The following is an 18,461-nucleotide window of genomic DNA, read 5'->3' as shown; positions in this document are numbered from 1 at the left end:
ACTCCATGACCCAATAATGGGTTGCAATCCACACTGAAAAACACTGGCGCAAAAAACATTCTGGAAGTCAACCAAAGGTCACATGCTATTTCTTTCTTTTTAAAAAATCCTTTGCTGATAAGGAAAAGCCACTCCAGCTTCAGTTTTTAATGAGAGAGAGAGAGGAGGGAAAAACATAACTTCAGGGCTCTGCAGATAGTAAGCATTAAAATATTTGTTAAATTTAAGAAGCCATTAAAAAGTGTACATGTTTCTATGTTGTGGGTAAGGAGGCCAAGACTTAAAGGAGACAAATGAGAACTCCAATAATGGAAATACTGCCTGGGTAACATGCCCAATTTTTTGAGTGGGACATTGCCAGAGGTTCTGCTTCCTCCATCACCTGAGATGTGTTGATTCTCTGGCCTAAGGCCAAGAAGCAAAAGAGAAAGTCCCATCACAAAAGGGCACAAGAGTTTAACAGGGTTTTGTAATTCACCTTATTTCAAATGAATGAAATAAAACTATACTTTTTAAATGAGGGAAAAATTGCCTGCAAAATCAAGGACTCCAGTTTAAATCAGTCCAGAATGGCTATAGCACAAACTGTACCAAAGAACGAAACGTAGCCAAACAAAATGAACATCAGATTAGATCACCCTGTATGATGGTATCATTATTAAGCACTATCCCTCAAGATACTCTCCTGAGACCCCTCCCCCTTCAACAGATAATGATGTAGTCAGCTATAATGCAATAAGCTATCATTAATAAAAATAGCTATCATTTCTCAAGAGCCTACTTAGCGCCAGGCTCTGTGCTAGGTACTTAATATACCTTATCACTAGTCTCAAACAAGCATGCATGGGGCTATTATCCCCATTTTACACAAGAGGAAACTGAGGTCCAGATGCAGGAAGGCAGAAGTCTAAATCGGAAAGTGGATGAGGGGTGGGTATGAGAGAGGGAGGGCCCTGGAACTAAATTATGCAGACATCAATCTTCAACTTCCGGACTCCCTGGGCCCCAGTTAGTGGTATTTGGTCACAAACAGGAACAGTAGGTATGTGGCCCATTTGGAATAGGGAAGCAGCTCAGAATCCTGTAGACTGCAGACACCTGACTCTGCGCTAATGAGGTGGAAGCTATGAGGACATAAAAGCTCTAGAGACCCTCTTCCATTTTAAAGACCTCAGTAAAACAAGAAAAATAAATACTATATATGTATTCCATAGAAAATGTTTTTCTTTAGAAAAAAAAAAAAAAAACCAAAACCATAAGCAGCTTTTAAGTTAGGAGGAAAAAAACAGAAACATGAACTCTCAAAAGCAGAAACTCATATCTCAATGGTTACATAAGAAAAGAGAAATGAAATGCTGCTGAAATTGGAGGCAGGAGATCCCCGCCCTGGTCACGTTCATTGTCAAATGCACAAGCTTTGGAAAGTGTTAGAAACTGAACACACCCATTTCCAAGGACTTCAACACCACCCAGAATTCTTTTCCAAACTGGAATTAAGCTCTCATATATCAAACAGACCCTTCACCTCCCACACTGTAATGCTTTGAAAGGAATGACCCATTTGAATTTTTAAGCACTGGAAATTTCTACATGTGCAAAACTGGTGGAGAGAAGGAAGCCACATTTGTTTTGTTCTTGAGAGCAGATAGGAGAGGAATAAATGGAAAATGTAGAATGTTACTTGGAAGACAATTTACTCATTTTTAAGTTTCAATACTCATAAACAAAAGCGGTTGGAAAGAGAACTCATGTAAGAATTCCCCTTAGAGGAAAACTGTTTTGTTTCCTCGTTTTTTTTGTTTTTTGTTTTTAGTGTCCTTATTACAACTTAAGCTTTTATCATTTTTTTAAGCGAAAAGCTGCCTTATCTGTAGTCATAAATTCACAGTCTACTGAATTTAAAAGAGGCACACATTAGCTTTAAGCATAAGTACGAGTGACTAAATGAACAAGAAATTCTTCAGGCAGTACAGTGGCTTTTCTGGGCATCTGGCACTGTTTGGAGGACAAAGATTTACCATGCACCAATCCACGGACCTAAGTCATATTATGCTTGCTTCCCTAACCTAACCTCTGCCTCCTTTCCCACACACCACCTGCATACATAGCCGCCTGTTTGGGGTAGTGAAATAGTGTCTAATAGACATTTATCCTTTAGATTTTATTTGAATAAAGACATCAGAAAGCAATTATCTAGTATAAGTCAGTTACAACATCAGGTATTGGTTAGGAATCAAGAGAAATGAAAATTAATTTAATCTGTGTACACGCTGGAATTGTCTCTAGTTTTGAAAAGAGATTAGTTAGAACCTAGAAAGTTTCCTTTTGATTCCAAAGGGGAGGAAGGGAAGGAGGGAGGGGAGAGGGAAGACTCTGACACTAAAACATGCTTCAGGTTTCTGCCGAAGTCTTATAAAAACCTCACAGTTAACTACTGACAGGGGCATGTGCTTTTAATTATATTCTGAAAATGTGCAAGCAAGTGAGGCAAAATTTTATCACGGTTCTCATTTACATTTATCGTTCCCTCACTACGGAATATATAATCACATACGGACATCTGTGGATGATCATATACGAGGACAGGCCTTTCAAGTGTGAGATCAAGTGTGAGTTCTAGTGTCTTTCTCTCTATTCATACACCAGTCGTGAGGCAATTCACTAGAGCTGTCTTAGTGAATAGGGCAACACGTGGGGAAGTCCAAAGGCTCTTTCCCCGACCACATATAAAAATTCTATGGTAATTTCCCTGACCTGCACCCCCCTTCCTTCCCACCCCCCCTAAAGCTCAGAGGTGACTTTCCTTTCCCCTGTTTATAAGAATCACTATGTACTTTTCACCACTTTCCTTTGTAAGGGTTCTCTATTTTTTCCTCGAGTCAAAGGTGATGCCAAATTATCATACATTATCTTGGCTCTTCTGATCCCCAATCAGAATTTCCCCTCCCCTGGTTGAAAGTGACATTTTCTAGTATAAAAAAATTTCCAAGCAAAATGGGGTTAGACTAGAAGAAATATGAGTCACAGCTGAACATGAACTGAAACAGCAAATGTGCTGGTGAAATCCCTCCCTTAAAAGCTATCTTTAAAAATGATAAACACGGTGACCTCTGAAGCAACCTGGATATCAAGTTTTTGTTGCTGTTTGCTTTTTGCTCGGAATTAGTTCAGCATGCTCTGAACTAAGGATGCTTCCACACCAACTCAGAAGGCAAGACCACAACGCATTGTCCTAGGAAGACAGGGCTCCAAATGATGTGGAACACCAACCAGGGGCATTTCATCTTCAGATCTGATATATATGAGATGCAATGGTCAGTCGATACGTGACAAGACTAAGGAAAATGTGGGTGCCTGGCAAAAAATCCACCAAAGCCATAACTGGATTTAACTGGAAGTTAATCTTGAACTCTACCACACTCCCTTTAACTTTTAACAAGATATATTTAAGGGAAGTATTTGCTAAATAGAGTATCAAGACACTTTATTAAAGAAAATTTCAAACTAAGATTCTCTCTAAAGTCTTACACAGTCTTTCCTGTTCAAACAGCCATCATTGTTAAGGTATGACAGGGTTAAATAAGCCTGTCAATGAGAAATACGGTGAGTGAATGCAGCCTGGAGCAGAGCACTTATCATAGCCCAGTAAGTGAGACAGTAACCTCCCAAGCTCCCAACACGTAAAGGGGCAAGAATTCACTCAATTTGGCTGTAGTTTTAGGAACATCTGTGAAACATTTCCTCTTAATGCCAGTAATTTCTATACTTGTGATCTATCAACAATATTCTATCATTTGTTCCTGTCAGAAAAGTTAGGCCAGAAAAGCCAAAAGAGATTTTAATGTAAAACACTAAAGCCAATGAGAGCAGAGTTGATCATTCACTTTTATCTGGGCTTTTGCAGATAAGATGCACATCTCAAACAAAGCACAGACTCCTCCCCAAACTCTATTCCTGCTTTTATCTTTGGATGTTGCAAGAATTCCAATGGGTCACTGTGCAGTGGTATCTTTTGCCAAAAAAGAAATCGTTCCTTGGGAAGAGTTAAGTCCTGGCTCTTCAAAGCTAATTAGAACCACACCACATAGCACTGTTTAGCACGCTGCTAGAACAGGCCTGTTGTATGATGTTAAGCTTTCATTCTCTTCAAGAGACAATTCAATTTTTCATCTTCTATTTGCACACCGGTCACTCATAACACAAAACCAGCCTCTAATTTAGAGAAAGTAGGCCAAGAACTATCTGCAGCTGCAGCCACCACCACTGCCATCACTATTCACCACCCTCTCCCTCCCTTTTTCAGTAGGAAAAACAAGATATAAGAGGCAGTGGCTTCCTCTTCCTTCTCCTTTTGGGGTCTTCCATGTTAGAAACCCTGCCATTTTCCCCAAGTCCAAAATGATCTCAGTGCTTCTGCGGAAAAAGTTGGAAAATGGTTTAATTACAGGAGGTCAAGGTAGAAGGTTCTTTGCACAAAAGGTTGCCTCGGGCGTGTATACTAGGAGGCCCAGCTGTGGTGCTACCTATCTACCTCCCAGCCAGGTTTACTTTTCCACAATCCAAATTCAGTAACAAAAGACTTAAAAAAAAATTTTTTTTTTTAAGAAGAATAAAAGTGACAGGACTGTATATTGTTCAAAGATGGCTTTCTCAAAGACACAGAGAAGCATCGTTATCTGGATCAGGCCAATTGCTGACCGCTCTAGAGAAAGCCAGAGGCAAAGAAATTGTAGCCTACCACCTGGGAGAAAGATTTTCAGGGCCTCCTCTGTCAAAATGAAATCAAAATCAACATTCCAAAAAAGTTTCACAGAAAAGGGCCAAATGAAATGTGTAATTTCTCAACGTAACCACCTCAACTACAGCAGACCATCTCACACGGAAATATCTAGAGGTGCAGTCTAAGATTATTTTATCTTTAAAAGATAAACGGACAATCATTCTTAACACGTGTTAGTGAGTGACTGTAATTTTAATTTCAGAATCATCAGGAAAACGATTCTAAACTAGTACCTTTAGAGGCCTCCTATCCCCTAAGATGAGAGCTTTACTTAATCACTTCATCAGTATCACCCTGAAATTTCAGTTCAGTGACAGTGTTTCCAAGCACCAAAGATGCGCCAAGTACAACGCCTGGCAATGCAGAGGACACAGAGATAAAACAGCTTCTGCCCAGAAGAAAGTTATCATGGGAGTGGTGAGATGGGAAAGTGGAGAAGGACGCCGGCTCTACTTTTAACACAGGAAGAACGTGGGAAATGCCACACAAGAGTCCAAAGTACTATGGGGTATAAAGTACCACGGAGGAAAGAGAAAGCATCTTCCAGTGTAGGGAGGGGCAGAGAGAAGGCTCTGACATGGCAGCGTAAAGAAAGTAACACCCGAGGGGCATCAGTTAGGAAAGGTAGGAGGTCAACAGGCAGAACGAGGTATGTTCATGGAACCATCCATTCTGGTAGAGCAGTGATTCTTAGACTTTAATTCTATGAATTAGTAAAATCTCCAGGGAAAAAAAAAAGGGGGGGGGTACTGGTGGGGAGAATGAAAGAAGTTGAAAGACGGAATATACTAAGGAACTGTGTATCCCATAAAATTTGCTTGGGGAGAAAATGGGCTGGAAAAGACTTTCTCCCTCAGAGAAACAAAATAGCAAGAATTCTACTGCATTTTTTATTTTGCAAATGATAACAAGACAAATAATGACTATGTATTAGCACCATCGCCTTATAAGTACAGGAGCATTTTCACTCCAAAAATGTAGGAGGCACATCATCTCAGAAACTAAAAAATAGCATTCCTCCTCACGCAAGGGCAGCTAATCACTTCACACTGGTCAGGTGAAAACTTGGCAACTGCCCACCAGGTACATCTGTTTAGTAGAAGTCTGTGGGTTAGAGTCTAGGACTCCTATAAGGAGCTGAAGGAAATACAGGTGAAGCCACATGGTAGGGATTTGGAATGGTAGCCTGAGGAAGATATAGTCAATCAGGCAAAGTGGAAAAGAAGACTTTTTCAGGGAGGAGTAAGGGATTAACATGATGTGTAATCAGAGCTATGCTCCACAATTAATTTGATCAAAATGTGCGGGATGGAATGGAGGGGGTGGCAGGGGGCTGCTGGCCAAGTGAGAGTGGAAGTGCTCAGGCCACCTAGGAGAGTATTCCAAAGTCCAGGTGAGAGGCGTTGAGGGCCTAAAGCAGGGTGCTGGAAGAACAGAAAGGACTTAGCAACAGATTATATATAGGATTTGAGGAAGAGGACAGAGTCAAAGAGATTTCCAGATTCTGAACCTAGATAAATGGGAAAAAATATGGCAGTAGTGTCAACAGATATAGGAAAATTCATGAAAGGGTACTAGATCTAGGTGACTAGATAAGTGAAGGAAATGAATTCATGTTGGGGTGGGACATGCAAGGCAGGAGTTTGGGAGAGGCTGGGGACATGAGGCAGGATGCTGGAGAGTCAGACGTGGAAGGCTTGGAAGGGGGCACGCTTACCTCCTTCATCACCTGGGGATGTCTGAACCCTCACTACATGCCAGGCACTGTACTAGGTGCTACTGATTCGCTGAAGACCAGCGGACCTGGGACCTGCACTCACAGACTTCCAATCTGGCAGGAAAGACAGACTTTCATGCAGTTATCACATAGGTGGGTGTGATTACAAATTGCATTAGAATGTCTAATTTCCAAAAGAGGAAAAAGGGAAAAAAAATAGAGAACAGATACTTGGAAAATGATTTCAATTAAAAGGCAAAATGAGACTACCAATGGAACCAGAAGGCAGTTAGAACAGTAGGAAATAAATTGGAGCAGACAATTCCTGGAAGCTGATGGAGGAAGAGTTTCAAGGAGCAAGTGACAAATGGTGCCAAGTGCTGCTGAGAGGCCAAGGGAGACGAGGATTGAGCAAAGGCCACTGGCCTGTTCCATGAGAACAGGATGACCCAAGCACAGTGTGGAAGCAGGCAAGGCAGGATTGCAAGGGGTTAATGAGTGAGGAGGTGGTAGGAAAGCGCAAGTGACGAGACTTCTCTTCCAAGAAGTTAAACAACAAAGGAAAGGCAATGGGGAGAAAGGTGACTTGAGGAAGTAGTGAATTTAAGGGATCGCCTTATCAAAATGGGGATGATTTCAACAGGATTGAAAGCAGAGCAAAAAGGGCCAACAGAGAAGGAGAAAGAGGAGAGAGAAGATGTAAGAGAGGAGGAGGATGACTGCCAGGTCCCGCCCCAGGAGTGGGAGGGTGTTACACCAAGAACAGTAACCAACAGGTCAGCACCGGCTCCTTGGAGAGAAGGGGGAAAAAAAACGAGGGGAAGATGAAAATACCCAGAAATTATAGACACCAAGAAAGGATGGTGAGGAAGCTCTTGCTATGGGGTCATGGGGTCTTTGCTGGAAAACAGGGGGAAAAGGGAGACATCTGCTGTGATCTGAGTAAGACATGAACAGCTGGAAAGTGCCGCTGGCCACCAACTGTACATTCACACTGCAAACATTTACGGAGGGACTTCCAGGCAACAAAAACTGTGCATTGACATGTGAGCATAAGTGAAGTGAGCAGGCATTTATTGCTATAGGCACATACTCTGGGTAAAAGAGAAACAGGCTGATTTTATCACTCTCACATCTAGGAAAAGACCATAAGCAATAACAGGTGATAATTACACATCTTTTGAAGTTTATGTACGTGCTAATGGATGAGATCTCACTGTTGCAAGAGCCCAAAATTCATTCCTCAGAAGGAAATATGTGGTGTTATTTCACTTATTCCACAGATTCTGCATGCCTGAACATCAGACAAATGAGCTCTGAAGAGGCAAGCCATGGTTCCTGTCCTCCAGAAGGTCACCATCAGATAGGACGTCCTGAAAGCTTCTGCTCATTTCATTTGGTACCATTTTGGCACATTTGAGTGCTCAGAACATTAACTGAACCAACCCTCACAATTTTTATGCTTCATAGGAGGCAAGACTGGCTATCTGAACTTTTTTTTTTTAACTATTCATTTATTTATTTATTTGGCTGTGCCGGGTCTTAATTGCGGCATGCAGGATCTTTGTTGCAGCATGCAGAATCTTTTTTTAGTTGCAGCATGTGGGATCTTTAGTTGCGGCATGCAGGATCTTTTAGTTGTAGCATGCGGGCTCTAGTTCCCTGACCAGGGATCGAACCCCAGGCCCCCTGCATTGGGAGTGCGGAGTCTTAGCCACTGGACCACCAGGAAAGTCCTTGAACATTTTTAACAAGATACTTTTCTGGATACAATATGGTTTTAGGGAATGGACTGGACCAGAAAGTTCCATGGCATGGTTTTTCAATACCATTAAACCCCAAGATGAACTCTCTTAAAACCACCGCAGCTTTTAAAATTATAAATTAAGTCACTTTCCTGCACATAACCCTGCATATGTACTTTCAACTGCATTCACAATAAGACCATACCTTACCCCAGCCCTGAGGCCCTTTGTGACCTGTCCCCTATTGTAGTGTCCTTGTGTGTGTGTATACATATATAAACATATATGCATATTTTAATATTTAAAAACACTTTTAAGCGAGTGAAGAGCATCTCACCTCACCTTCCTGGTCTAAGTAAGCAAAAATCAAACCCAATTGTGGCTTTATTCCTACCATGTACATGTAATCATTCAGTTTGTACTAAATGTTACAAGGGGGAAAGGGGTTAAAAGGGGGAAAGATCATGCTTTACACTCACACTGACACATTTATTTCCCTAATTAATTCTCTTGCGGAGAGGTTTAATGATTTAAAAAAATGAACGCATGTATCGATATCGTAAAAATATGATTAATGACTTTTTTGAGATGAAAGTATTTTTTTTTTTTTTTTTTTTTTTTGTGGCACACGGGCTTAATTGCTCCGCGGCATGTGGGATCTTCCTGGAGCTGGGATCGAACCCGTGACCTCTGCATTGGCAGGCGGATTCTTAACCACTGCGCCACCTAGGAAGCCGAGATGAAAGTATTACCACCTTGATTATTAGGTAAAGAAAAGCCTATTAACTAACTTTCAAGTTGGGTAATTTACTCCATTACAATCAGCTACAATGTTTCAAGATTTAATGTATTGTTCAAATTCATGTATGCAAACAAACTCATTAAAATTCAGGAGACCTAGCTCAGAAACTCACTGCACTTAAAATTCAGGCCCCTAACAGAGGACATTGAACTGGAATATTTAAATTGAAACATTTGTCCTTTCTAGACAGGGCATTCGACACTGATTTTGTTTTTGTTTTTGTTTTCACCAGAAGGAGGAATTCAAGATGCCTGAGAGTTTGCAGCAGCTAGAAGGCTCTGAAGAACCTGCTCCTTACATCACACTGATATCCTGCACCCAAGGTCAAGGGCTGTCTTGGACACCTCCTTATACCAGCTGAGGCCAGGGACAATCACATTCACTTTGGGAATGAGTTTAAAGAAATAGTTCTCATTCTAGCTTTGTAAAACACATGTGGTCCTAAACTTTAAAGACCAATTTTCTAGAAAACTAAAGCACACCCCATTAAGTGACCAAAATATTCCCATTCATATTTTTTATGGAACTTATTCTAACAGGTGCTTTGTAAGTTACCTGGAAAAAACCAAACCCTCACCATTTACTGAGCCTGGCTGCGTGTGAGGCCCTATGCTAAATGCTTCCCTACAGCATTTCATTAAACTGGGGACAGGGACCAAGGAGGTTTAAAGGATGTGATGACGTCACCCAGCTGGTAAGGAGTAGTGCCACAGTGCACCTTGCACCACATCATCTCCTTAAAGACAGCTAATATTTTTTGTTTGTTTATTTCTTTTTTAATATTTCTGAGTCACCGTTGGGGCAGAAAGGCATAGTGGTTAAAAACACAGACTCTGGAACCAGACTGCCTGGATTCAAATCAGGGTTGGTTCTACCACTTATGAGCCGTGTGACACTGAGATGTTCTTCAACCACTCTGTGCCTCAATTACCTCATTTGGAAAAATGGATATAATAACAGAATGCACCTGAGAGGCTGTTGTGAGAATTCAATGGGTCAATCCATGAAAAATGTTAATTCATGTAAAACGCCTAGAACTGTACCTGATACATAGTAAACACTCAGTAAATGTTAGCTCTTATCATTAAAAGCAAGTGTTGTAACAATGAAGCCCCCACGGATCGCCAAGGTTCTCGCAGCTGTGTGGACCCACTCTCAGTGAACAAAGACTGAGTTCACCCACACACAGCCACACACACACGCCTTTTTGTGTCTCCCATGTGCCAAAGATATTATGCACACGACAATGCATTTCATACTCTAAATAAAACACAGCAAAATTCCTGCAAGACAGTCAGTACCTTCCTTTATCAATAAGGAAAACGGTTAAATAATTCGCCCAAGGCTCTCAAGTAGGAAGTCGCAGAATCAGGATTCAAATTTGAAGAGTTTCTGGGCTTTCCTGTTGGTGCAGTGGTTAAGAATCCGCCTGCCAATGCAGAGCACAGGGGCTTAAGCCCTGGTCCAGGAAGATCCCACATGCCTCAGAGCAACTAAGCCCGTGAGTCACAACTACTGAGCCTGTGCTCTAAAGCCCATGAGCCATAGCTATTGAGCCCATGTGCCACAACTAATGAAGCCCACATGCCTAGAGCTTGTGCTCCGCAACAAGAGAAGCCATCGCAATGAGAAGCCTACACACCGCAATGAAGAGTAGCCCCTACCCTCCGCAACTAGAGAAAGCCCCGCACACAGCAATGAAGACCCAATGCAGCCAATAAATAAATAAATTTATTAAAAATTTTTTTGAAGAGTTTCTGACTCAAAAGCCCAAGTTCTTTTCTCTACACAATGTTATCTTCAGTTCTTACTCTCTACTTTTACCACGGTGAGTTATCACTTAGGATCGGAGTTTTGGGAGGGATTTTAGAGTGTATCTAGTACAACATTCCCTGTTTGCTTATGAAGAAAAATGGAAGCCTGGGAGGCTTGCTACTGACTTGCCTGAAGTCACATAATGAATGCCACTGCCATGCTGCCACTTTTTCCTCTCGGATGCTGGTGGCCTGCCTCTGGGAGGCCCTCAGCCCTGCTCCAATGACCACTGTATAAATCAAGAATGAAAAGGCTAAGTCTGGACCCACAGGCTCTCCAATGAGGCAAGTTCATGAATTTTAGCAAATGGACTGTTAATTTCGCTGCTAGGACCTTTCCACTTACTGGCTCACAGCAGCGTTCTGGAGACTCAGGGTGAGGGAACAAATCAGGTGTTAGTCTGGTCTACAATGTCACTGTGAATCTGAGGAAAACTGCCAAACATGGCTTCACAGACAAAGCCCAGAGTAGAGACAATCTCACCCTGGGAAAAAGGAAAGGACAGGCTAACGTGAAGTTTAAACAGTTTGTCAAAGGAAGGAAGCTGACAATTAAAGCGGTTGTTCCTAGCACACTACAGTCTACCTGAAGCCAATAACACACGTACAAGCACAACAAACCCTCAGCCCCATGTGGAGAAGTGATGCTGAGATTTCCAATATAATTAGTTCCGTTTCCACAATAAGAGCTGGATTCATAATTAAACTCTGTCTCCTCCTGCCCTCGTTCTGCTGTGTATATATTTGATTGCTTCCTAAGGGACTGGGTTAGAGGCCAGGAGACAACCCGAAACCACAGTCCACTGACCTCCCAGGGCCAGCAGGCAACACGATGCATGTTTGTATTAGCTGTTACTGGGCCTTGTCCAGGGAGAGGTTGATTTCATCCTTCCACTCAACACACTTCTCAAGGGTTTGCTGGTCAGTTTACACAGTTCTTACAGACCACTGGAAGTGACCGCTACGACAGGCTAAGTGCCAGGGCACTGAGTCCCATGGAAAACTTCAGGGCCCATTCTGAGAGGAGCAGGTTGTTACGGACAGACTGTGGTCCAGAAGCTCAAAGCTCAAGTCTTGGCTCCTCTACCTACTTACCTGATTGATCAAGAGTCAGTCACTCTCTCAGAATCTTAGCTTCTTTGCCTAGAACATGAAGACAATCTCTGTCCATGGACACGATTACGGAGGAGTTTAAATAGGGATGTATGTGAAAGCACTGTGTAAACAGTAAGGGCCAAGCAAAGGCAAGGGGCAACTGGGGATGCTGATCTCCTACTTGATCTCCGTGTGGAAAATCCCCAGGGACTCCCCGCTGCTCTCAGGATGGAGTCCAGACTCCGGAACAGGTCTAAAGTCCCTACACGATCTGCCCTCTAATTACCCTTCACCTTGACTTCTTGTCACACGCCTGCTTCACTTGAGGCTACAGCCAAACAGGAGCTCCTCCCGGGTCTGTGTCTCCCACACCCGCAGGGGAGAGGCCTCCCTCCTGACACTCCACATTCTACCCGACTAACCCCTCCTGGGGGTCTGATTTTAACATCCATGTCATTCCCTCCTAGACGCCCTCCTCCACCTCTCCTCTGTGCCTTCGTAACATCTTACATTAATCCCCCCGAAGCCCTTTTCATCACGATATTCAAACTGCCTGGATACGCGCTACTCTTTCTCCTTCAATATTTTGTGGACTAAAAAATGTTGTTCACGGAATGAATGAATTTAGTGACAATGACTTAGTGTCTGACACTAGTAGCCTGACAAATCACAAGTTCCCGACCCCAGCCTTTCCTCTTTACTGATAAGAAAACAAAGGCCAAAGTGGGAGAGGGGGGAGATGAAAGAAAACAAAGGCTACGAGAAGCTAAAAGACTTGGCCAAAAGAAATGGCTAATCAAGGGCAGAGGTGTGCTTGGACGCTACATACCCTAGTTCAATCTCTGAATTCTCTTCCACAAAATACTGTGTCCAGATTTTATGCTATACCATCAATGTCTTTCCATAACAAAAGAACTGAAGGCAGAGGAGTTGTAAGAGAAAAGAGGCTTGAAATTAGAAAACTAGTGCTCAAGGCCAGGCTCTGTGTGACCTTGAACAATTTCCATGCCTCTGGGCCTCAGGCCCCCCAGTTATCGAACAGAAATTTAGCATCAGCATACCTAAACAGCAAAAGGCTTCCTAGTATTTTAGTTTATTTTTCACCTGCTTCATCATGTTTTATGTGACAAAGATGAGATAATTTGAAAATACTCTATACATCTCAAATAAATATTTTTACAGCTTTCAAGTATAATCATCCCTTGGTACCTGTGGAGGACTGGTTCTACGACACCCCCCGTCCCCAAGACTGTGGACACCAAAATCTGCAGATGCTCAAGTCCCTTATATAAAATGGCACAGTACTTGGTATATAACCTGTGCATCCTCCCATATACTTTAAATCATCTCTAGATGACTTATAATACCTTTATAATACCTAATACAATGTAAATACTATGCAAATAGATGCTGGTGTGTGGAAAGTTTAAGTTTTGCTTTTGGAAACTTTCTGGGATTTTTTTTTTTCTGAATATTTTTAATCCAAGGTTGGTTCAATCTGCAGATATGGAATCCGTGGATGTGAAACCCATGGACGTGGAGGGCTGACTATAGTTATTTTTCTGGCGACATCTAGCTTTATTATTGAAACCAAGATATTTTTAAGGACAGGATTCAAAAACATTAAGCAGTCTCTTTGGTACTATAAAAAGTTTAACCAAATTACAAGATCAACATAGGCTTAGCTCAAATTAACTAGCTACTATTTCTTCCTTCTGTTTTCATGTCATCAAAATAGTAGTGTCAAAAAAAAAAAAAATACCAGTGTCTACCTGCAAAAAGAAACCTCCCTACAATTACTAACTGAAAAAGGACAAACCTTTTTTTCTTTACAGACACTACTTGATTTCATAGACTCACAGAATGCTGCAGCCAGAAGAGACTCTGAAGACCATTGAAGCCTGAACTTGCCTTTCACAATGAGAAAACAGGCCTGGTCTAATGTCCTTAGGAGGGACTGTGCCATCACTGATTGGAAACATGCACCAATTGTTTTTCAGAGTACTGTTTACTTTATTTTACAATAATAAGGAGACAACTTGCACAACCACAACAACAACAACAACAACAAATGTGGTAAATCATATAATGAGATCCCAACATAAAATAAAACAGTGTTTATCCAGGTTGAAGGCTGAAGGGCCAAGACAGAGACACACCTCTGATGACATTTGTATATGCATGGCTTTAAATTTAATTCTTATGGAATTGTGTGGACGTGAAAGAAATTATTTCGCTTGTCCCATTAATTTTTCATGCTTCTATAAGACTGGAAATTTTCAAAACAATAGTAAGTAGACAAAATAGGAAATGCATTCACTCAAATTACTTTGTGGACGACCCTAATGTGTTCATTATGTTTATAACTGAGACAAGCACTGATTTTTTATTATTTAGTTTTAAACAATATAAGAAAGCAATGCAATCAAAAGTCCCAATATTTCAGGCAGAAGTTTCTAACTCCTTACTCAATAGTTTACTCCAATTGTTAACAAAAGCAAAAGAGACTGAACAAGTAGCCAAAGAAACTGATACAGGAGGGGGTGGAATGCTGTTTCCATTCTTCTCTTCCAATCCAATCCCCTCTCCCCAAACCCTGACAGGGGCGGGGTGTTCATGGAGAGTAAAATGAGAAAGTGGTCTGAATCATTCCAAAAATGGAATAGTTAACTCTCAATAAAGAATTGTTTTCCATGCCATCCCAAGATTTTATTCAGAGACCGTAAGAAAAGAAAAAATAAAAAATTCCTTGTTGAAAACCATAAACAGCTATCCCATCCAAATTCATAAGCAACAAACAAATTACAGTAGGGTTAGTCACTGACATCTCACAATGCAAGCTCTTTTTTTTGTAATGGATTTTGTGTATGAGATGTGTATGAGATTAGGATATTTTGCAATACCTATTCCAGCTAAGCAGATATTGCACAGGGTCATAAGAAATGAACTCTTACAATTTAACTTTCAAATAGATCACCTTGTATTTCATGTCAAAGGTTGATCACATATTTTAGAGATTGTCCTACTTTTATATCAGGAAAATATTTATGAACTATTAAAATAATTACTGCCAAGTTCTTCCCCCAAATATGCACAATTACGATGTGACGTGGGGAAGTCACGCCAGTCCCTGCTTTGCCAGCAGAAAGCTGTAAAACACTACACATTGCCCAACAACTTTGTGGTTGGTTTTTATCACGGTGAGGTGGGATTCCATACCTAACCGAGCTTCTGCTAAGTGCTTTGAAATCCTGCAGTGCCGTCATGGGACTGCAAGCCACTGTCATCCAGCCTGTCTTAGTGACAGCAAACCTCATCTGATGCACATAAGGATGTGCAGAGCTTTCGCGCTTTCTCCTGGGAGCCAAGATTTAAAGTTCTGGGTTGAGGAAGATGAGAGCTCCATGGAAAATGTCCAAAGTTTCAGCAACAAGTAAATACGAAAATGCCTAATTAAACTGATACTGAATGCTACAGGTATGACAGCAGGAAAATACTTTGTCACAGTCAAGAAACAGGGCTGCAGCAAGAACTGTTTCCAAGTGGTTTCCATCACTTTATGTAGCTTCCCTAAGGAAGTCCTGAGTAACTAAGTAACTTAAAAAAAAAAACAGTGCAGATATTTCTTCCTCTAATGACAATCAGGCACCTACTTCCTTTAAGGTTCTTAATAATTCAACACAAAATAAGGAAAATTCCAAAAGTCAAAACTGAACACAGGAAAAGGACACATCTCCAGACACAATATATCCAATAATCATTGACAGAAAATATTTTAATATTGAAATTTAACCACGACACCCTGGACAGCAAACATTGCATATTCACTTTGGAAAATAGACAGCAAATGTGTAGGATGCTGCCACCCACTCTCTCTGTCCACTGCCTGTGGCCCACATCAGGAATCCACCGCAGTCCTCGGTCTTGCTGAGCTGAGACAGGACCTCAGAACTCTACACAACACAGCGTGCTGGGAGGCACCTATCAACCCACCGGCATCGACATGCACACTGAAGCCCACTTCGGCCCAGCTCTGCACAGTCCTCAACTCACTGTACCAAAACACTGAAACAGATCTTCAGAGAAACACAGCCCCTTCGTGATAGTTTTAGGACTACGTGAAAACCTTCGTTTAAGCCATAAAACGGTATTTTTCCGTAAGGTGATTTCTAAAGGCTAAGAGCAGAAAACATAACTGCAAACATTAGTTTTACTCTAGACACTGTGCTGTTCCACTGAGATACACAAGCAGTTCTATATAATAAATGTTTATATTCATCTTTTTAAAAATAGAATTTGGCTTTATTCAACCCAAACGCCCAGCCCTGTTCCCATCTACTCACTACCCTGTCACTCAAACCAGTGCCGGGCAGAACACAGACACAAACACAGCTCCATCTGCTAATGAAAACTGGGCATGAAACTGTTAATAGGCATCTGTTGCACTGTGTGAAACTAATGGGCAAAGACAAAGCTGAAATGGCTCTTCTAAGGCAAACCCAGTGATTTCACTCATTTTCTATTTGGTATTTATGTTAGTGGGGGGTTGGAAACAGAGTGTGAAACAGCTTATTATGGAGACTGAAAGATGAGTGAAATATCTTTCAGAGTCTAAAATACGCCTTTAAAACTGATTATAGAAAGACAGACAGCATTTTATAGTGGGGAAAATACCATTCCTGTGTTTCGAATTCAAATTAAGCACTTTTAATCTTACCTCAGACATCACCTAATTATCTAGAATACTATGGAAGAGAATAACTAAAATTCAAGCAACGCTTGAGAGCTCAGAGAGTGCTTTCATAATTCATCCAGCCAGCCATTCAGCCACCCAGTTGATCAGTCACTTAATAGAGGTCTTGGAGACTTAAAAGGTGAATAAGATCTGATTCCTGCCCTAGGGAACGCACAGCAACCCTGAAATACAGTATAGTATTATCATACTCTGGTATAGATAAAGGAACTAAGGCCCTAGAAGGACAACTGACTCACTAAAGGCCAAAAAAGTAGGAACAGCAGATGTCAGGACATGAAACCCCAATCTGACCCCAAACCTATTGCTCTCAATTCACCATGCAATCTCCCTAACACCAAACACGAACCAAGCCGCTGTGTCCGCTACTTACATTTCAGAAGCTTCACATTATGTTCCACGATATTACTCACCATCTAACATCTACTTCCCTATTCCCCACTCCCACCCTCCTCTCATCCTGCTATGAAAACTCTTTCCTGCAGAATTTTCCCACGTAGCAATTTTAACACACACCAGAGAGCTGGTCTCTAGAACCGTCCTGTGTGCAGGCAGGCAAAACTGACCTGGAGCCAGTCTCAGGCCATGCTGGCAGCTCCCCGGTTTCCCATTTCTGGTTCCATAGTTCTTCTCAGATTCAGTTATCGGATTCCATTAAAACATCAACTGCTAGGGCTTCCTTGTCTTCAGAGACCAGACATTTTCCGCTATGACAATATCCAAACCTATTTCCCTCCAGCTTTTCTCAGAAGATCCAAACAATCTTGGTGCTGTTGCCAAGAGAACCTCCTCCCTGGTCTACTGCCATGCAGAACAGCTGGCAAAGCTCTTTATTACAGCACACTTATTCTTAAGACATATCCAGGTCTGTCTCCAAGACTCAGTTTCCCACTCCCATCCTTAATTTGTTGAATGGCTTTTTGCATTCACTAGAACATTAACTACAGAGATGAGTTTAACCCTTTATGATCAAGTATTATACTCCTGAAACAGTATTGTTTTCCAAGCTACCACTCAGATGGGAAGTCTACTGACAGCTTTGAAAGAACACGATGACATTAAAATAAGGCTTTATGTACAAAATGTTCAATCTGAAGTTGCCTGTCCCTTACATATTTTTGTTTGAGAGGTTGAAACCAAGGAAAACAACTATGAAAATTAAAATCAACTTGCACTGCATATCTGGATTATGCTCAGCCAAATGTTGATATCATCTTGGATAAAAATGTAAATATGACAAAGTTTGTTTTTCAGTCAATAAGTCTTGATAAAAGCTTTGAACTGCTACCAACCAAAAACAGTTTTTAATTTTAAGCTGGGGTCAGCAAACTCTTTCTGTAAAGGAACAGTTAGTATATATTTTTAAGCTTTGTGGGACACATATGGTGCCTGTTGCATATTCTTCTTTGTTTTGTGTCCCTTTTTCATAACACTTCAAAAATGTAAGAACTATTCTTCGCTTGTGGACTGCACAAAAACAGGCTGCAGGCCACATGTGGCCTGTGGGCCATAATCTGCCAACCCCTAAATGTAAAGAAAGTGAATCCCAGAAAAAAATGTTAAGGAATAAATTGTCTAAAAGTACTCGGACGGGACTAGGCTGCAACGATCAGCAGCACCCTATTAATACGACGTCATTAGTTATTTTGCACATGGAAGGAATTTTAATGGCAGGATGCACTTTGATCTCCTAACCTGAAACTACAGACATAGAAAGAAAGGGCAGAGAACAGTTATAACATGCTGAGTTAGCGC

General features: G+C 41.4%; 1 protein-coding gene across 2 annotated transcripts in view; it reads right to left on the bottom strand.

Annotated features, from left to right (window-relative positions):
- The window catches only part of RAB8B (RAB8B, member RAS oncogene family), a 60,312-nt gene that overhangs the window by 37,672 nt on the left and 4,179 nt on the right, over nt 1–18,461 (bottom strand). The window contains exon 1 of one of the 2 annotated variants that reach the window (XM_057723879.1): nt 17,273–17,321. The exons of the other annotated variant lie outside the window; for it this stretch is intronic. The gene's annotated coding sequence lies outside the window, so the exon portion shown is untranslated. Of the gene's footprint in view, nt 1–17,272; nt 17,322–18,461 lie in introns of those variants that run through there. 2 annotated transcript variants of the gene reach the window in all.

Source organism: Hippopotamus amphibius, chromosome 2 (assembly GCF_030028045.1).
Source record: "Hippopotamus amphibius kiboko isolate mHipAmp2 chromosome 2, mHipAmp2.hap2, whole genome shotgun sequence".
NCBI classification, from domain to species: Eukaryota; Metazoa; Chordata; class Mammalia; order Artiodactyla; family Hippopotamidae; genus Hippopotamus; species Hippopotamus amphibius.
The sequence above is the reverse complement of the archived record's forward strand: the minus strand, read 5'-3'. Positions and strand labels throughout refer to the sequence as shown.